This window comes from Cupressus sempervirens, chromosome 10 (assembly GCF_028749045.1).
Source record: "Cupressus sempervirens isolate cs-2001-9-10 chromosome 10, ASM2874904v1, whole genome shotgun sequence".
NCBI lineage: Eukaryota > Viridiplantae > Streptophyta > Pinopsida > Cupressales > Cupressaceae > Cupressus > Cupressus sempervirens.
In genome coordinates this window covers 187,101,232-187,121,923 of record NC_143127.1, presented here as the reverse complement: position 1 = coordinate 187,121,923, position 20,692 = coordinate 187,101,232, and the positions used below count along the sequence as shown (strand labels likewise).

General features: G+C 38.0%; 1 pseudogene; it reads right to left on the bottom strand.

Annotated features, from left to right (window-relative positions):
* Positions 1-20,692, bottom strand: part of LOC149533260 (pentatricopeptide repeat-containing protein At1g11290, chloroplastic-like) — a 291,825-nt pseudogene that overhangs the window by 221,183 nt on the left and 49,950 nt on the right.

Here is a 20,692-nt window from a genome sequence, read left to right as displayed (position 1 = left end):
GTGGTTACTTGACTTGATTGTTTCTCATTATTGTTGCTCTACAACTATTAATGCCCTTAATGCTTCTTACCTTGTGACATTGTAATAACTACTTTAGAAAACTATTTTATGCTATCACATCTTTACAACTTCATTTCTTCATTAAATGTGTAGACCTATGAAATTTCAAAGATAACTTTCAACCATTCATTGCTCTATCATGGTTTTTAGACATCAAGAAGGTTTTAAAATTGTGATGTTACGAATGTGGCTTAGATTGACCATCATTATCATTTCTCAATTTTGTGACTTATCCTTTTAACCATGGTCTTAACCCTATAAATGAGTAAACAAAGTGATTTGCAACATTATAGGTTTAAGTTTGAGTTACCTTTGACCTCATGCAATGTTGTGACCCTTCAAACCTAATTGTTTCTACCATCTTGCACCATCATGACCTCAATCTCTGGTTAACATGAAATGTGTGTGACACTACAACTATCATGGATCTTAATTGTTAGCCTGACCATTCACACTAATGAGGCCAATTATTGCCTCTATTTTATGTTAGTTTTAATACTCTATTTTAACACTACCAAGACATTTGTGAACTTATTGTTAGTTGAACTTATGATAAATTCTAGATAGGACCATTAACCTGTAGGTATATAGTTATGTCATATTTTGCCAATATTATACATATAATGTAGTATTTTATATAACCATTGGAATGTGTGTTCTAACTTTTGGATTTAAATTGATTATGCTTATTTGAAAATATTTCTACATCATAACTAACTTGTTAGGGAAGAAGCTAGAGGATGGTTGACAACATTTGAAGAGTTATTATTCCAAGAATGTAGGGATGAAGTTTTTCTATTTTCCCTCTACGTTTACTATTGTGTTGAATTGGTTATCCAAACTTTATTGGTTGTACCATGAGTTGTTATATTTCCTTCTTCTTCTCTAGTAGATTTGTAGTTTTTTTTTTTCTTTCCTATTTTAGAATAAGTATTGATCCTCTATTTATAGGAATTGGATTGATAGTTTTGTTGTTAGAGAAAAGTTTATGGAAAAACCTTGTTAACTCTTATAGTGAGTTGTTTTACAATTTTATGTATTCTTCTTATGTAAGGAGTTTTGGAATATAATAAAGTAATTTTTGGTTTACATTCTATGTTAGTAGATTAGTAGAATCCAACCAAGGTGGTCCACCAGGGAGGTGGATTAAATTAGAGTAGTGTAAATTTACTTCCAAAATTTCCTATATTTTAGGCAGAGGTTATAAGTTACTTCCTGCAGCATCATACTTTGTGAGTGTTCCTGTAGCATCTGCAAGAGTAGTTATAGTGGATGGTCTGAGTTGAAATATACTTTAGCATATAGTTGTATTTCTAGCATTCATTTCAGTAAAGAGTTAAGTGTGTAACTTTCCTACAATAGTAGTGTAGGTTCTTTCTTTGCATTTTACTTTCCTATGGCATAAGCATAATGACTCCTTAAGAAACCTAGTGCACATAATGTGCTAACCATTTCAAGTATACCTCCTTGGGTTGACAAACTAAATGCACCTGATGGTGGGGGAAGTAATCCTTAGATTGAATAAACTATTCCTTAGTAAGGCCTTAGGCATGATTATCACACACCTATTGTGAGGCAGACCATTTTTTGCACTGTTGATGAGGATAGTGTCAAGCTAGGAACATCTTTTTGGGTCATAATTTTTCTGAACCTTTTAGAAATATATAGTCCTAAAAATTATACAAAGTGTGAAGAATTCAATTGCATGCATCAAAGAGGAAGACGACGAGATGAAAATGGTAAATTTCTTCTATGAGAGTTTATTAATTTGAATGATGAAATTGAAGAAGAAGTTGAGTTTCCTTTTGAGGATGCAAGCCCTGATTTTCATGTAGGATCTTCCTCTAGAGTAGATCCTTGGACACAAGTGGTCTTTAGCCTTTTTCTGAAATCTTGGCTAGCTTTATTGATAGTTTTGGTCCAAATCCACCAATTGTTAACAATCCCATAGCCAATGCTTCTTTTTAGCAACAACCCCATAATCAAACACCTCCAGTAATGGCATACCCTACTTTTCCATTTCCTCTCTTGGGCCTCATAACCAATGCTTATCTCAAAAATATATTTGTAGCTTCTCTTCAAAAATTTTATAGCCTTGTAATTGAGGGTCCTAATAATTTCTTGTTTGAGTTTGACATAATTTGTCATAGCTTTGACTATAAAAATGGGGCCCACAAGCTCAAGTTGTTTCTAGCAATACTGAAAGAATCAACCTTATGATGGTTCATGGGCTTAGGAGCCAATGTAGTAGGTACTTGGGATGAAATGCAAACTCTATTTTGAGAAAAATACAAAGATTATTGCAAGGGGAGTGATCCAAGAGGAGATGACATTTTTAGAATATCACAAAAGGAGGATAAAACATTGGAAGACTATGTTTCACATTTTTTATACACAATCTCGAAGAACCCCTAGCATGTACTTGCAGAGGATTCACAAAAACTAGTCTTCTTAAGAGGGGTAAATGGTAATTGTTTGGAAGCACTAGACCTGATGGCTAGAGGTGATATATACCAATCTTCTTGGGATGACCTCAAGAAAATGTGTCTTAACTAATCAAGGTCAATTGTGAAGAAAGGCATAGGATACCAATCCACAACCACTAAAAGAATTAGTTAGAGTATTTCAAAGCTTGATATATCTAATCTACTCTCATATTTCAAGCAAGACATCATAAATGATGTCGCTACACATCTCGATGCAATGAATGCAAAGAAGAAGCGTGTAGAAGATGAATAGCAATTGGCAAAGTATTTTCCTCACTGCGACAAATAGAAGCAAAATTGCACATGTAAGCTAGTAGCCAACCTAGAGAATCAACATTTTCCAACGAAGTACATGAAGATAGATGAGGATAATGATCAACTATTCTTCATTGCTCAACATCAACCATGGGCTTCAAGACAAGGTATGCCTCAAGATCCTTTACAATTTTCAAATCCTTATAATAATTAGTGGAAAAACCAAAACTATCAAAATCCTTCTCAATAATCCTAACCTTCATGGCAAAACTAGCAAAATAACTAGTGGCAAACCCAAAAAAATAACCAGTGGGCTAACCAACAAAATAACCAATGGTAGAATCAACAAAATCAATGGAAATTGCTGCAAGGAATTGGGTAGAAAAATAACCAATGGAGGGGACCTCCACAATGGCCTAACCAAAATCTGGTAACTCATAACTACCACCTCCAATCCAGCAACTTGCAATAATGCCACCTCCTACAAAAAATAATACTAATCCTAGGCCTACCCAATTGCCTACTCAATCTCAGCCAAATCCAAACAATATGCAACAACAATAGAAAATGTACACTACAGATGCTCAGTTGTGCCCTACATATTCACTTGAGGTATCTAATATCCATTTTAGATTAGGTACAACTTTTTCTACACCAAAATACCCTATTATCACAAAAGCTATAGACACTCCAGTAGCACCCCTTCTAGAAGCTACATTGCCAAATATCAACCCGCCAATTGATGTACCCAATAGGACTACTAACCATACTACCATGAATCCTCCCTTTCCACATAGGCTAAATAAAGAGAAATCTATATCCCAAGAGGAAGAGACATTTGACATTGTTGAGCAACTGAAAAACATGCATATATGAATTCCTCTATTCTAAGCTAGCAAAGATGTCCCTCTTTATGGAAAAGCTATTAAGGAAGCATGCCTTAAGAAGCCAATATGGAGGAAGAAAGATCCTCAAATAGTCCATAATGTTAAGCAATTAGCAAATATCATGCTAGGAAAGGTAGTGATACCAAAGTATTTAGATCTTGGTAGTCTAGTAGTTAACCTGATCATAAATGGACAGGCTGTGAAAATTCTATAGTTGATCTAGGAGTAGCAATAAATATAATGAGTAAAGATACAATTCATAGGTTACATATGGAAGGCTTAAGAACAACTCCCATAGTGTTGCAACTTGCTAATAGTTCAAATGTCACTCTAGATGGTTGCATAGAAGATGTGATAGTGACTTTAGATTCATGGGAATACCCTACTAATTTTCTTATATTATCACCCAATGTAAAACTTGCTAGCTATCATGTCATATTAGGAGACCCTGGTTAGCCACCACTGACACTAAAATTAGTTGTAGATCAAATAATATGACAATTTCAAATGATCCAACCATAAGGAAGCTAGACCTAAATCCACCTACCCAACCCCAAACAAACTTGGGAGAACATGTTTGGCCAAATTTAGGAGATGAAGAGGAAGAATTGAATTCTATAGCTGACCTCATGATGTTGCATAGGAAATATTTTCTAAAAATGCAAGAAGAAGATGATGTAGTACAGAGCATTCTTACCAATGAGTGTATAGTGGCTAGAGATATTGCTGAAATTCCTGTCTTAAAGTTATGTACCTATGAAGATTATGTCTACCTAGCAAGCCCTAAAATAATTGACCAATTACTTCCAAGTGAAGTAGTGACAAGTCTAGTACTAGAAGTTACAATGGTAGAATTAACAACTACTGTAGAACTTTCTCTTGGTCATAATTTCCATGTAAATAACAAGTTGTCCCTATCCCAATTGGAATTTTTAACAAAGCTCCTTAATCAACATAAAAAAGCCTTTTCTTGGGATTATAAGAATATGATAGGATTGAGTCCTCAACTCTGCACCCATAGAATATACACCAATTATGGAAGCTGACCACTCCATCAGCCTCAATGGAGAATAAATCTAGCATTGTGTAAAATAGTTAAGACTACGTTTCAAAAGTTGTTGGATGTTGGATTCATCTATCAAATCTCTAATAGAAAATGGGTATCACCATTAGTTATTGTACCAAATAAAGGAGGAAAGTGGTGGATATGTGTAGACTATAGAGAATTAAATAATGCCACAAAGAAGGATCACTTTCCTTTACCCTTTATTGATTAGGTTTTGGATACTTTGGCTGGAAAGAAATACTTCTCATTTCTAGATGGATATAGTACATACAATCAAATAAGTATTTCTCTAAAAGATCAAGAGAAGACCACATTTACATGTCCTTGGGGTACCTATGCCTATTATGTATTAGCATTTGGCTTATGCAATGCACCTGCTACTTTCTAGAGAGCTATAATCAGCATCCTTGCTGACATATCACATGATTTCATAGAGACATGCATGGATGCCTTTACTACATCTGGTGTCACATTTGAGGAAGCTTTAAAGAACTTGGAGAAAGCACTAATCTCATGTGAAGAGCACAACCTATCTCTCAATAGTGACAAATGCTTTTTGATGATGTAGGAAGGGGTGGTATTGGGACATTTTATCTTTGAAGCTAAAATCCAAGTAGACCCTATGAAAGCAGAGGTAATTCTCACACTCCCTACTTCCACAAAGAAAAAAGTGGTTATATCTTTCCTAGGACATGTTGGCTATTGTTATCACTTAGGTTTTCACCCTTGTCCAAAGTCTATGCATGAGGACAACCTAGTGAAACATGGAAACAACCTCCAAGCTATGGGACTTGAACTGTGAGGTTGAGTCTCCAGAGAAGGCTGGCTTCCTCTTACTATCAGGGTGCACCTAACTACTCTTGGAAAGGAAAAGGGAGAAGGGGAGCATGAAAAAAATCTACCTAGACTAATCTAAAGAGGTGATGGACCAAAATAGAGTGTTCAGACCAATCTCTACCCATATATGCACTATTGAACCAGAATGAAACTAAGGATATACACATTCAAACTTGCTTTAATCAAATAACCACATGCAGATCAAGATGATCAAGATGAATGTCACAAAGAAAGAGAGATTAACTTATATACCATTCACAAGCCAATAGAGATACAGTCATGTAGATTACAGACTTTCACAAAACAATGGTGAAGGCAAAGAGTTCTTGCACTTTCATACCAATGGCTGAAGGAGATAAAATAGAGAATCATACAGTTTAGAGGCACAGGGGAATTTACACTAGAATTGCAAAGCAACCGTAGAGAAAAGCCAGAGAAAGGTCTGACCTCAACAAAATCTAAAAAAGTTGCCTTTATAGTTTAGGCATAACTGAGATCTCTTCCAACTCAAGTGACTTCGTAGCTACCTGTCATTAATTTCTGAAGAAACAATCAAGGGGAAATCTGATCTAGATGCGGATCCAAACACAATGATTTGGAACAAGGCCCTAAGAAGATAGAAACAGTGCCATAATTGCGCTCTGACCCAGTAGATGGATCAAAATATGGGTGGTGGAGTGTTCTTCTTGTTCTGCATTCATTTCATGGTAGTTGGAATCGATCATGAAGATCAGATCGCGCAACAAAATCGATTACCTTCATTTTTTGAGTTGTGAATCAGCAGAGTCAACAAGTCAACCTATTTCTGTAAGCAGGATGGACCATGTGGACTAATAGCCTCTTTTTATTTTTCCACCTTGTGGAATTCCTACATAGTTGACCATCTCTTCATCACTAACCGCGCTAACTCCTCAAACTCTAACTACAACAGTTACACTAACTGCCAACCATTAACTGTCAACCTTGGCTGGGCCCGCAAGACACATGTCACCAAGGTGTTATGTTGCTATGGTTAAAATTCTCATAGTTATCCATAGTGAGATAGTGCCCATCGTTGATCTTTCTTAATCTGATGATCATGGAGACTCGTCGTGTTCTGCACTTTGCTTTTCAACTTCTGGACCTGTGAAATGCTGTCAGCACACTTGGTATCTACCTGAAACAACCTTGCATCATCCTTGAGGTTCACGAGATAACACGGGCCCACCTAAAATGTGTCACTGAGGTGTTATATCACTAACATATATAGTGTGCAACTTTCAATAGCGCGATAACGCCAACCATCAATCTTCCTGAAATTTGATGATCGTGAAGACTTGTCGTAATACTATGCTTGTTCTTACTTGGGCCCATCATACCTGGAACCATCTCGGCAACTGCACCACACTCAAATGACACCTAGCAATCCCTAGCACACATCCCTTGGTGAGACCTAGCCTCCTGATCCACATGGAAAAAGGGCGCTATGTCACTATGGTTAAAATTCTTGCAGTTCTCCATAGCAAGATAGCACCTGCCATAGATCTACCTTATATCTACGGTGATCCACAAAAATATACAATTGCATCTCGAGCTAGCTGAATGGACCAATGAAAAAAATGCCACCGTATTCTAACCCATCTGACAACTGCCATTGAGGATGAGATGTACTATCACTTTGAAGAAGGGTGGGCCCATTGCATCATCTATGCCATGCATCTCCAAGGTGTTATGTCACTATGGGTATCTATCATGCAACTCTCAATAGCGACATGATGCCAACCATGGATCAAATTCAGATCTATGGCGCTCAAACTCTTTGCAGGACTGCATACCTAGTTAATTGGATGGGCCAATAAGATCTGCCTATGTACTCTGACCTGTCTGACAGCTGCCACAGAAGACAAGCCACCTATTCATCCTGCAACCTACAAGACAAAAATGGACCCACATGCCACGCGTCATCGAGGTGCTATGTCACTATGGTTAAAATTCTCGTAGTTCTTCATAGCGATATAGCGCCCATTGTTGATCTGAACTAATCTAACAATGAGCAAGATAGATCTGACTTCTCAGTGCATAGCCAATAGGAACTGGCCATGTGCCAACTATCTGACGAATCCTCACTGATATCTGACGAGGCACACCTGGGACCCATCAAACATGCGGTAGAAGGATGCTATGTCACTAACAGTGAGAAGCTCAGATTTTTTGATAGCACCATGGAACTAGAAAAACTTGGCACCGAAGAAACAATTGAGAAAAAGGGGACCCACCAAACATGCGGCAGAAGGGCACTATGTCGCTAATGTATCCACTGTGCACCTCCCCATGGCGAGATAGTGCCAACTATAGATATTCTTTAGATCTAACGATGGAAGACTTGGGGGCTGCAGAACACATTATAAGGTTTGATCGGGTATTTAAAATAATATTAACTCTACACACTAGCCGTTGGCAAGTAAAACATTTGAAATTTGAATCTTGGCGAGGCGTAAAAAATGATAACATTTTTGGCAACTCATAGGGGATGCGAGCTTTCTATGTATAAGACCAGTGGCCTAAAGTGTCCATTGGGCTATAGAGTCAAAAAGATGTAGATCCTGTGCATTATAAAACCCTAACCCTACTTCTGAGAGAAAAACCCAAAAATCTCTGTCTCTACAATCAGAACCAGAGACCAAAACTCCTTGTAATCTTCAAAATTTTGAAAACTTGCTATCTCACAGAGAGACAACCCTATGCTCATGCACTTTTGGAAAATAGGGAACAAAAAAGAATAGAACTAAACTAACTATATACATGGAACCCATAACCCTATTAGAAACATGGCTTAAGGTAAATCCCATTGACTGGGATGGCTAGAATCTCACCATTAGGCCTGCTTAACTAGAAAGCATTGGCCTACTTACAACTGATAATTAGATAAGGACCACTCCACAATGCATCAAACTTTGAGTGTCTTCCTAGTTTTTCCCTATCTGCATCCCACTTCAGAACCAAATCTCCCTCCCTGAAGATCTTGACCCTAGCCTTCTTGTCAAAACTCCTCTTCGCCTGCTACTAGTGTGCCTCTAGGGTCTGCATGGCCTAATTTCTCTTTTCTTCTAGCTCCATCTGTTCTTCCATTCTCACTATCATGGCATCATCCTCAATCAACTCTAGCTAATGAGCTAGTTCCAGGGCTAAGAACTCCAATGATATTGGAAGCCTTGCTTCTCTACCATATACCAACACAAATGGTGAATTCCCTATTGATCTTGTAGGTGTTATTCTATCAGCCCATAATGTAGTCTTCAACCTCTTATGCCAACACCTCTGATTATCCTCTATTGTCCTTTTCATGATTCTGATTAGGTTCTTGCTGGATGACTCGACCAAACCATTACCCTGAGGATAGTAATTTGAGGATGTGCTCATATAGATATTATGATCCACTTCCCATGCACAAATCTAAGCTCCAACAAAAGACTTGGCATTATCTAAAATAATAGTTGAAGGGGCACCAAACCTGGTCAAAATTCCATCAAGGAACTCAACAACTAAAGATTCAGTGGCATCCTTCAATTCCACTGCTTCTGTCCACCTGGTAAAGTAATCTATAGCAGCTAAAATCCATTTCTGACCAGAACTGGAAGGAGGATTGATAGGGCCTATGAAGTCCAACCCCCACTAAGCAAAAGGTTGATCCACCTAGATAGGATGGAGGGGAAGAGCTACAAGTCTTTGTTTGCCAGAGAAGAAGGCACATTTTCACACTTCCTTACATACTTATGATAGTCATGGAACAAAGATGGCCAGTAATAACCAGCCCTCATGATCTTCATTGCAGTTGTTCTAGCTGAGAAGTGGTCACTATCAGGACCATCATGAAGTTCCTTGATCATTCTTTTAGCCTGGTTTATATCAAGGCCCCTTAATAGGGCTCCATTAAAATCTCTTCTAAAAAGGATATCATCTACTATGACATAAGGAATTGACTGTAGCCTGTACCATCTCTTTTTAGCTTTGTCTAATCCTTGAGGGTATCCATTCCCTAATAAGAAATCTTGCATTTCATCCATCCAATTCCTTGGGCCATCATTTCTTGCTTCTTGTTCTTCTATTAATACCATGACAACTTCTTCACCAGGCTCTTGAGATGATAACATCTGTTTACACAATCCTTTACCTCTTACCAGCTTAGTGACCTCAATATCAACATCATACTCCATCACTCTTGTAATCCAACCAGCCCTTTTCTCCCTAATATCTTTGATCAAAAGGAAATCCTCTACACTGGCATGGGGTACTAACAAATGAATCTTGTTATGGGACAGGAGGTGTCTAAATTTCCTTAAAGCTCTGATGACTGTAAGGGCTTGCCTCTCTACATAATTGTACCTATCTTCATACTCCTTAAGCCCTTCACTAAAGAAAGCTATGGGATGTTCTTCATTCTTGTCATTTTTTTGAGTCAAGACAGCAGAAATGCTTGACTCACCACCTAAGGTATAAAGAATGAAATCCTTCTCAAATTCTGGGTTCATGAGAGTAGGGGCTGAGGCTATGGCTGTCCTGATCTCTTCAAAACTTCTCTTCCCTTCCTTGCTCCATGCAAAGACCATACCTTTCCTAAGCATAGTTGTAAGAGGTTTCACCATGGTAGCAAGATTTGGGATAAATCTTCTCACAAAATTTATCCTACCTAGAAAACTTTGCAGCCCTTTCTTGTGTTTAGGAAGAGGAAGGACAAGTATTGCTTTTTTTCTCTCTAGATCAATGGTTAACCCATCCTTAGAAACAATGTGTCCTAATAATTTTTCTTGGTTAGTAGCAAAGACACACTTGCTTGGGTTAAGGGAAACTCCAAACTCTCTGCATCTTAGGAATACCTATATGAGATGATCAAAATGATCATTTACATCCTTTGAATACACAGTGATATTGTCAAGGTAAACTAAGACAAACTTGTCAATCAATTTCTTGAAGGCCATCTCCATTACCTTCTGAAATGTAGCACCTACAATTGTTAGCCCAAATTTCATCTTACAAAAAGCATAGGTACCCCATTTAGTGGTAAATGCAATCTTGTACCTGTCAAACTCTTTAACCAGCACTTGATTGTAACCAGAGAATCCATTAAGAAATGAGAATCTCTTTGAACCACTAACCTTGGACAAAATCTGCTCCATAGAAGGGAGAGGATGGTGATCTTTAAGGGAATCTTGGTTAAGGTCCCTAAAGTCCACACACAATCTAATTTCCCCATTCTTCTTCCTAACAGGGACAAGGTTTGCTACCCATGATGAGTGTTTGATAGGAAAAATTGTGTGGGCCTCAATCAATTTGGATAGCTCTTTTCTCATTAATGGTTCAATCTTGGGATTCACTGGTCTTCATTTTTGTCTTACTGGTTTTGAATCATCAACTAAATCTATGGTATGCTGAAATAACCTTGGGTCAAAACCCTTTAAGTCATCATATGTCCAAGCAAATATATCATTGAATTCCTGACATAGATGAATAAAATTTTCTTGTTCAATTTCAGAACATACCTTCCCCATGTTTAAGGATTTTCCATCAGCAACCATGAATGGAGTATGATCACCCTCATCAGCCACTAGGTTCATGGCCCTACCCTTTTCTTGATCATCAGGATTAAAAACACTCTCTAAAGTAATGAGACCTTTAGGCAGCTTGTTAGAACTGAGATGAATGATCTAATCAACATACTGATATTGCAGTCTTGACTGATTTCTCTCTGAAAATTATGCCTCATTCTGCAAGAAGCTGACAATTTTCTCATCAGACTCAAACACTTTCCAATGGGTTTTATTGTTAGGGATGGCAGGCATTACTACCACTATGATTTGTTGCTTCTTCTCCTCCTCAAGATTCCCTGACACATCATAAGATGCACCTATTTCTGCAAGTCTATCAACATGTCTATTTTCTTTTCTAGGAATTCTTTGGATGTTAAATGCATTGAAACCCTCAAGCAAATCCAAAACTCTATGTTTATAAGACTTGAGAAAACCATTTTTGGCAATATTCTGATTTCTTACTTGATTAACCACCAACTAACTGTCTCCATAGACCCTTAAGGATTGAATTCCTCTTTTTCAAGAAAGTAAGAGACCTTGGATCAAGGATTCATACTTGGCCTTATTGGTGCAACTGAATTGGAGCCTAAAGGAGAAGTAATACCTTATTTGTGCAGGGGAAATTAAAATTATACCAGCTCCTGATCCATTTTTATTCCTTGATCCATCGAAGTACATACTCCATATCCCACTTTCATCTTCTTTAGCATCCACGAGATTGGGAACCAGGGCATCCTTTTCCAATATGCAATATGTATTGAGACCTATCTCGAGGATCTCTGTAATAGGGTCAAATTGATATGCATCAACCCACTCATCCAAGAAGAAATTAGGTATCTCTGCTAGGGGAGTGGTGGGCTCCTTCACTATGTCATTCTCATCCATCTCTAGAATAGGGCAATTCACATTGATGGGGTTGGGGGTGTAAGATTCAGTATGATGGAGGGCTTGAGGCTCTGCTCTAATTGAAGCATTGGCTCCATATCTAGTTTTAAAAGACATATTTGACCAATCAAAAGATATGAAACCACTTATTTGGGCAGTAAAGTCTCTTGATAGATAGATGGAAAATATGGCTTGACTTCAGGAATAGAGATATCTTGGGTTATAGTACAACCAGGGCATGCATGTAGGGCCATCTCCACATTCCTAAGGATCCCTATAGTCTTGATAGTACTACCATCCAACTATAATACATCCCTAACAATGGGCTCATATTTCATTCCCAAAGCATCAGCAACACACCTAGGCATCACTGAACTATTGGCCTCCGAATCAATCATGCAATTATGGACTAGTTTTACTCCTATAATTAGGGAAACATAGAATTGAGGAGGTCTAACCCTTTTACTTGTTTCTTCCTCCCTTGATGGTTGTACTAGGCTTGTGGCACTTTCCATGCTAGGTGTTTGATCCTTTGGTTCAATTCTTTCTAACTCTTCCTGCAATAATCTTCTTTGCATTGGTATAGTAGCAACAGCATCCCACATGGAGATATTCACATTTGTCTTCTTCATTTGCTCTACCACACTAAATGGCATAGCAGGTGTTTTGGTAGAAATCTTGGGGACTGCAACTGTATGAGGTTGTGATGGGATGGCCTGAGGATCACTTGTATCATTTCTACCATGGTTTTTCCCTTGCTGCTGAAAGGCACTTGATTGATTATTTGTTGCTTGCTCATGAGGTACTGCATTCAAAGTTGAGGCCTGATTGGGAGGAGGAGGGACAACATCTTCCATAGCTCTTCTTTTGCTTCTAGTGTTATGAGCAATGGAATCCTGGTTTACATTACAATGCTCCTCCATCTGATGATTCATAAAAGAGCAATCACCCTGTCTTTACATATCTGAGGCATCCTTAAATTGGTCCTCCTTGTATGCTTGTTTTGATGCAAGTTCTTGGACTATCAAAGACAAATAAGATTCAGCCTTCTACCACATACAATAGGCATAGGAGTAGTTACAGGAGGGACAAAAATCTTGATCTTGAGCCATATTTTTTTGATTGACTATGGCCCTACTTTGGTTTACATTTGAGGTTGAAGCCTAGCCACCCTACCTACTCTGATCAAAAGAATGGTTCCAATGATTAGGATTTGGAGGCCTACCACTATTTGGAGTTTGATATTGCAATTGATGAGGCTTACTACCTTGAGCTTGCTATCTTTCTAAAGTCACCACTTTGTTGCTCACTTTCTGCATCATAGAGAAATTATCCTCCAGCCTCCTTCCTTGGTCTTCTAACTTCCTCCCTTGATCTTGCAATCTTTTATCAAGGTTCTTCTCTTGATCTTGCAATCTTTTATCAAGGTTCTTGTCTCTTTTGTCCATGTTCTACATCATAGATTGCATCATCTCCTTGATTTCATCTATCCCATGTGAGGATGTGGAAGCTTGAGGGACCAAAGTAAGGGGTTGTGATATAGAAGTTGTGGGAAGGGGAGCCATTGCTGGTTGATGATTTGGAACATCAGGGAAGAAAGGCATAGGAGGCCTTAGAGCTAACTTACCTCCTTGTATCAAGATGTTTTCTGCCCTTATTGCTATGTCATAAGCGTTAGGCAAGGTATCTCCTCCCATATTTAGGATTGTAGTGGCAATATCGTTGTTAAAAGCTCTAAGGTAATACAAGAAGGCACTACCAGGGGTAGGCTTCACTAAAGTAGGTATTCTATCCCATGTCTTTTGGAATCTATAGTTAAAATCAATCATACATTCATGGGGGGGCTCTTTTTATAGTAGTCATCTAATCTAGAAGTGGCAAATAGTCACTCTTATCCTCAAAATGTTTGTACAATCTTTCTCCTAATCCATCCCAATCTATTATAGAACCATGAGCTAAACCTCTATACCATTGTAGAGTTTTTCCTTTCAAGGATGAGGCTACCTAGGAGCCTAACTGCAACATCATCCTCTGTAATTCCATGGATATTGTAGACATTTGCAACCTCTTGAATGTGTTCTGAGGGGGAGATAGAAGTTTCACCAGTAAATTCTGGTATACTTTTGAGTGTAGCTACTGGTATGTCGTGTCTTTGGGCTAACAAGAGAGGGCTCCCACCATTAAAGGTGGCAAAAGTATGAGCTCTAGGAAATGCCATATAGACAAGTGATCTATTGATACATTTTGATGGTAGCCTAGGCTAAGATCTAACAACAGGAGGAGTAGAGATAGATCTTGCAAGTATTTGTTACTACTGCGCTCCTAACTGGTGATAAGGATATTCTAGTCTTCCTTCTTCTAGGGTTTGAAAGTGAAAGCCCTTGGTATTGAAAATTACCTCTAGAAGATGTCCTTGTCTCAGTTTTGGGCATGAATCACTACAACTTTGATCTGGAACCAGATATGTGTTTAAAGCTCAGAGTCGCCAAGTACTTTGAAGAATGAGCCTCTTGAAAGCTTAAACACCAAAGCCAGTACTATCTCTTCAGTCTTAATCTTGAAATCTTCCCTTTTGACACTAGTAGACTTGAAATTTTCTAAGATTTTTGTACCATCAAGTGTACCAAAAACTATTGTCACTTAGGTTTGCACCCTTCTCCAAAGCCTATGCATGAGGACAACCTAGTGAAACATGGAAACAACCTCCAAGCTGTGGGACTTGAACTATGAGGTTGAGTCTCTAGAGAAGGCCAACTTCCTCTTACTATCAGGGTGCACCTAACTACTCTTGGAAAGGAAAAGGGAGAAGGGGAGCATGAAACAAATTTACGTAGCCTAATCTAAAGAGGCGATGCACCAAAATAGAGTGTTCAGACCAATCTCTGCCCATATATGCACTATTGAACCAAAATGAAACTAAGGATATACACATTCAGACTTGCTTTAATCAAATAACCACATGCAGATCAAGATGATCAAGATGAATGTCACAAGGAAAGAGAGATTCACTTATATACCATTCACAAGCCAATAGAGATACAATCATGCAGATTACAAACTTTCACAAAACAATGGCGAAGGTAAAGAGTTCTTGCACTTTCATACCAATGGTTGAAGGAGATAAAATAGAGAATCATACAGTTTAGAGGCACAGGGGAATTTACACTAGAATTGTAGAGAAATCATAGAGAAAAGCCAGAGAAAGGTTCAACCTCAACAAAATCTACAAAAGTTTCCTTTATAGTTCAGGCATAACTAAGATCTCTTCCAACTGAAGTGACTTCGCAGCTACCTGTCACTAAGTTCTGCAAAGAACAATCAAGGTGAAATCCAATCTGGATGTGGATCCAAACATAATGATTTGGAACAGGGCCCTAAGAAGATAGAAACAACACCATAACTACACTCTGACCTGGTAGATGGATCAAAATATGGGTAGTGGAGTGTTCTTCTCATTCTGCATTCATTTCATGGTAGTTGTAATTGATCATGAAGATCAGATCACGCAACAAAACCGATTACCTTCATTTTTTGGGTTGTGAATGAGCAGAGTTAGCGAGTCAACCTATTTCTATAAGCAGGATGGACCACATGGACCAACAGCCTCTTTTTATTTTTCCACCTCACGAAAGTCCTACATAGTTGACCATCTCTTCATCACTAACCACACCAACTCCTCAAACTCCAGCTGCTCAAACTCCAGTTGTGACGGTTACACTAACTGCCAGCCATTAACTGTCAACCTTGGTCAGGCCCGCAAGACACGTGTCACCAAGGCACTATGTCACTATGGTTAAAATTCTCATAGTTCTCCATAGCGAGATAGCACCCATTGTTGATCTTTCTTAATCTGAAGATTATGGAGACTCATCCTATTTTGTGCTTTGCTTTTCAACTTCTGGGCTTGCAAAATGCTATCAGCACACTTGGTATCTACTTAGCACAACCTGGCATCATCCTTGAGGTTCATGAGATAACACGGGCCCACTTGACATGTGTCATCGAGGTTCTATATCGCTAACATATATAGTGTGCAACTTTCAATAGCACGATAATGCCAACCATCGATCTTCCTAAAATCTGACGATCATGAAGACTCATCGTAATACTATGCTTGTTCTCACTTGAGCCCATCATACCTAGTGCCATCTTGGAAACTGCACCACACTCAAATGACACTTGGCAATCCCTAGCGCACATCCCTTGGCGAGACCTGGCCTCCTGATCCACGTGGCGAAAGGGCGCTATGTCACTATGGTTAAAATTCTCACAGTTCTCCATAGTGAGATAGTACCTGCCATAGATCTGCCTTAGATCTACAGTGGTCCACAAAACTATACAACTGCATCTCGAGCTGGCCGAATGGACCAATGAAAAAAAATGCCACCGTATTCTGACCCATTTGACAACTGCCACTAAGGATGAGATGTACTATCACTTTGAAGAAGGGTGGGCCCATTACGTCATCTATGCCATGCATCATCAAGGTGTTATGTCGCTATGGATATCTATCGTGCAACTCTCAATAGTGACATGATGCCAACCATGGATCAAATTCACATCTATGGTGCTCAAACTCTTTGCAGGACTGCATACCTCATTAATTGGATGGGCCAATAAGATCCACCTATGTACTCTGACCTATCTGATAGTTGCCATGAAAGACAAGCCACCTATTCATCCTGCAGCCCATAAGATGAAAATGGACCCACATGCCATGTGTCACCAAGGAACTATGTCACTATGGTTAAAATTCTTGCATTTCTCCATAGCGAGATAGCACCCATCATTGATCTAAACTGATCTAACGATGAGCAAGATAGATCTGACTTCTCAGTGCATAGCTAATAGGAACTGACCACATGCTAACTGTCTGACAAATCCTCATTGATATCTAACAGGGCACACTTGGGACCCACCAGACATATGGTAGAAGGGCGCTATGTCGCTAATGGCGAGAAGCTCAAATTTTTTTGATAGCGCCATGGCACCCACCATGGAACTGGCAAAACTCGGCATCGAAGAAAAAATTGAGAAAAAGGGGACCCACTAGACACGCAACAGAAGGGCGCTATGTCGCTAATGTATCCACCATACAACTCCCCATGGTGAGATACTTCCAACCATAGATATTCTTTAGATCTAACGATGGAAGACTTGCAGGCCGCAGAACACATTATAAGGTTTGATCAGGTATTTAAAATAATATTAACTCTGCACACTAGCCTTTGGCGGGTAAAACATTTGAAATTTGAATCTTGGCGGGGCGTAAAAAATGATAACAACTATTATAGGAGGTTTATCAAAAAAATTAATTAGATAGCTTGCCCTCTTTATACTTATCTCACCAAAGAAGTTGACTTTTCCTAGTCAAAGGAATGTGATGACTCCTAGGAGCTCAAGTCACTATTGACAACTACATGAATACTTAAGGGTCCTAATTGGACTTTACCCTTTCACATACATATAGATGCTTGTGACTATGCCATAGGTGTAGTCCTAGGACAAAAATCTCAACATCTTGAGAATGCAATCTACTATTTCAGTAAGAGTCTTCATGAACTAGATTTGAACTATATAGTGACTTAAAAAGAACTGTTAGTAGTAGTTTATGCCTTGAACAAATTTTGGCATTACATAATTGGTTATCCCATATTTTTTCATATGGACCATGTAGGAATTAAGTATGTCATGAACAAACCTGCCATTATAGGCAAGTTAGGAAGATGGCTACTTCTTTTGCAATAATTTGATATCACAATCATTGACAAACCTAGAAAAGTAAATGTAGTAGCTGATTATCTATCCAGAATCCACCATGATGAAGAAGATACTACTTTGATAGATGATACATTTCTAGATGAGCATTTATTTCATATTTCTTTCTAAACCCCATGGTATGCAAACATTGCTAATTACATTGTAGCTAATAAAATGCCAACACATTTCTCTTGCAAGGATAAGAGACTATTTGTAGAGAAAAGCCTCCATTTCTCTTGGATTAATAACATGTTATTTTAAACTAGACCTGATCAAGTTATGAGGAGATGTGTGTGAGAAGATGAGACATATGACATTCTATATGCATGTCATAATGAACCATGTGGGGGGCACTTTTCAGCAAAAATAATAGCGATGAAGATTTTAACAACTGGTTACTATTGGCCTACACATCATAAGGTTGCAGCCAATTATACACAAAAGTGTGATAAATGTTAGAGGATTGGCTGAGCACCAAAAATAGATGAAATGCCTCTCAATCCACAAATGGTGTTAACACCATTTGAAAAAAGGGGCATGGACTTCATTGGTCCAATAGATCCTCCATCCAATGGGAAATCATATATTCTTGTATGTACTAACTACTTGACAAAATGGGTTGAAGTCAAAGCTATGAAGCATGCCCATGTCCATAAAGTTGCCAAATTTTTGTATGAAGAAATCTTTACTCGATATGGCCTATCGAGAGAACTTGTTACCAACCAAGGTGCTCAATTCACTTCCAATCTTATCATTGAGCTCATGAAGGAATATAATATCAAACACCAGAAATCAAGCCCCTATCACCCTCAAACTAATGGACAAGCAAAAGTTACAAATTGGGAGATAGAAGCCATCTTGACAAAGATAGTTCATTTGCAACATAGAGACTGGAGCAACAGACTACCAGAAGCTATCTGGGTATACCAAACAACATGGAAGACTACCAAAGGGTCTATACCATTTGAATTGTTATATAGAAAATAGTAATGCTACCCATTGAGTGTGAACACAAAATTTTAAGAACAGTACTAGAGTTAAACATTGATCTTCCTACAACATAGAGAGTGTGCTTATTGCAGCTTAATTCTTTGGATAAAATGTGCAAGTCTACCTTGGAATGCACAAAAATCACATAGAAGAAAAGAAAATAATGGCATGAATCCCACATTAAGAATAATAAATTTCAAATTAGTGACTGGGCATTTCTTTATGATTCTAGATTTAAAGACATGCCAAGCAAGCTACAGACACAATGGTTGGGCCCCTATGAAATAAGTCATATATTTGCAAATGGATTCATCCAATTAACCATAATTGATCCAATACAGTTCAATTTATTAGTCAATGAACATTAGCTAAAGTTGTATAAATAGCCCCAAACAAAAGAAGACTTCCTACAACAATTCCAATAGCCAGTTTCAAATGCACAATAGGTAACACTTCCTATAGCAAAAGGTGTTGACCTTTTTCTTGAAACTCTTCAATAAGAATTCCTTCAAGCATGCCCATAATAAAAACTTTATTTCCACATAAAGTTCAAATTCTCCATTCACTTTTTAATTTCTTCTTTTTCAACTCATCTCATTTCTTTCTCTACCACCCACCCATCTTCCACGTCATCATTTTACAAAGCTTTCAATAAAACAATGAGTCTGCTAATATATGTTGTCATTTCTAATCTTTCACTCTCACCACCTTTATCTATCACATGCAATGATCAAATTGGCAGGTATAAGCTTTTCAAATTTTATCTATTTTTAGTGCATATATTTCATTGGTTATATCTATTACTACATTAAACATATTGTTGTGATGTTATCACAATTATGTATCTCATACAAAGTATGACAAGTGAGGACACATGTCCATGTTTCATAGGGGCCATGGAAGGTTACTAATTCTCAATGACATTTTTATTTATTCATTAAAGATCCTCAAATGTGTACTCTCTCTTTGTTTGATTAAAATCTAGCTATGATAGTACACAAGTGTCAAGTGTTGTACCCTTATTCCTGAATAATTCCTCATTATTAGACCAAGATGTGACCCGAATTCAATTTTGAAGTGATTCTTGCATATCTACAATTTATTTCCATTAAAACCACATTATTATTGCTCATGACATATTGTTCATGACAAAAATTCATAGAAAAGAATGTGAAAAGGGTCCATGGATTTCAAAAAAGAAGAAGAGAGTTTGAAATTCATAACGGAAGAAGGTAATTGTTGCAAATAGAGAAGAGGTTGAAACTAGTAAGCACAAAAGGGAGGATAGTTGCAGTGATGTGATCCAGTGGAACATAATGTTTTACTTTCTAATGTACAAGTAATAAGAAGATTTAATGCATGTGGTTGGCTAGGATATTTCTTGAAACTAATGGAGTTTGATGAAGAAGCGACTACTAAATTTTTACATACATTTGAGGAAGGTAAAGCAATAGTATGGGATTGACAATTGTTGCCATAGAGGAATGAATAGTGGAAGTAACTAGGCTACCAACAGTAGGAGAACACTACCCAAATGTGCATGATGCTAGATCAGGTAGGGCCCATTTTTTCATGCCAAGTGACCCTCCATTGGATATTAGTAAGAAGGAATGCAAAAGAATGTCTCTTCCTCCACCATACAATGAGTTGGCCACACACATTATCAGGTATTTTACCCATGAAGGAAGATTTTCATATTTGCATGCACATTATTTTAAGTTACTCAGTTATGTAAGGCATAATTTTCTAGTGAATGTCCCTAATTTCTTGTATAATATGTTATGCATTAGTGTTGAGAAAACCCACAAAATGAAGGAAAACTCTATTACTCACCATGCCCTAATCAAATTTCTCATTGAGAGATCTCTTAGGGATGCCTCTTCCATTTCATGGGCAAAATTT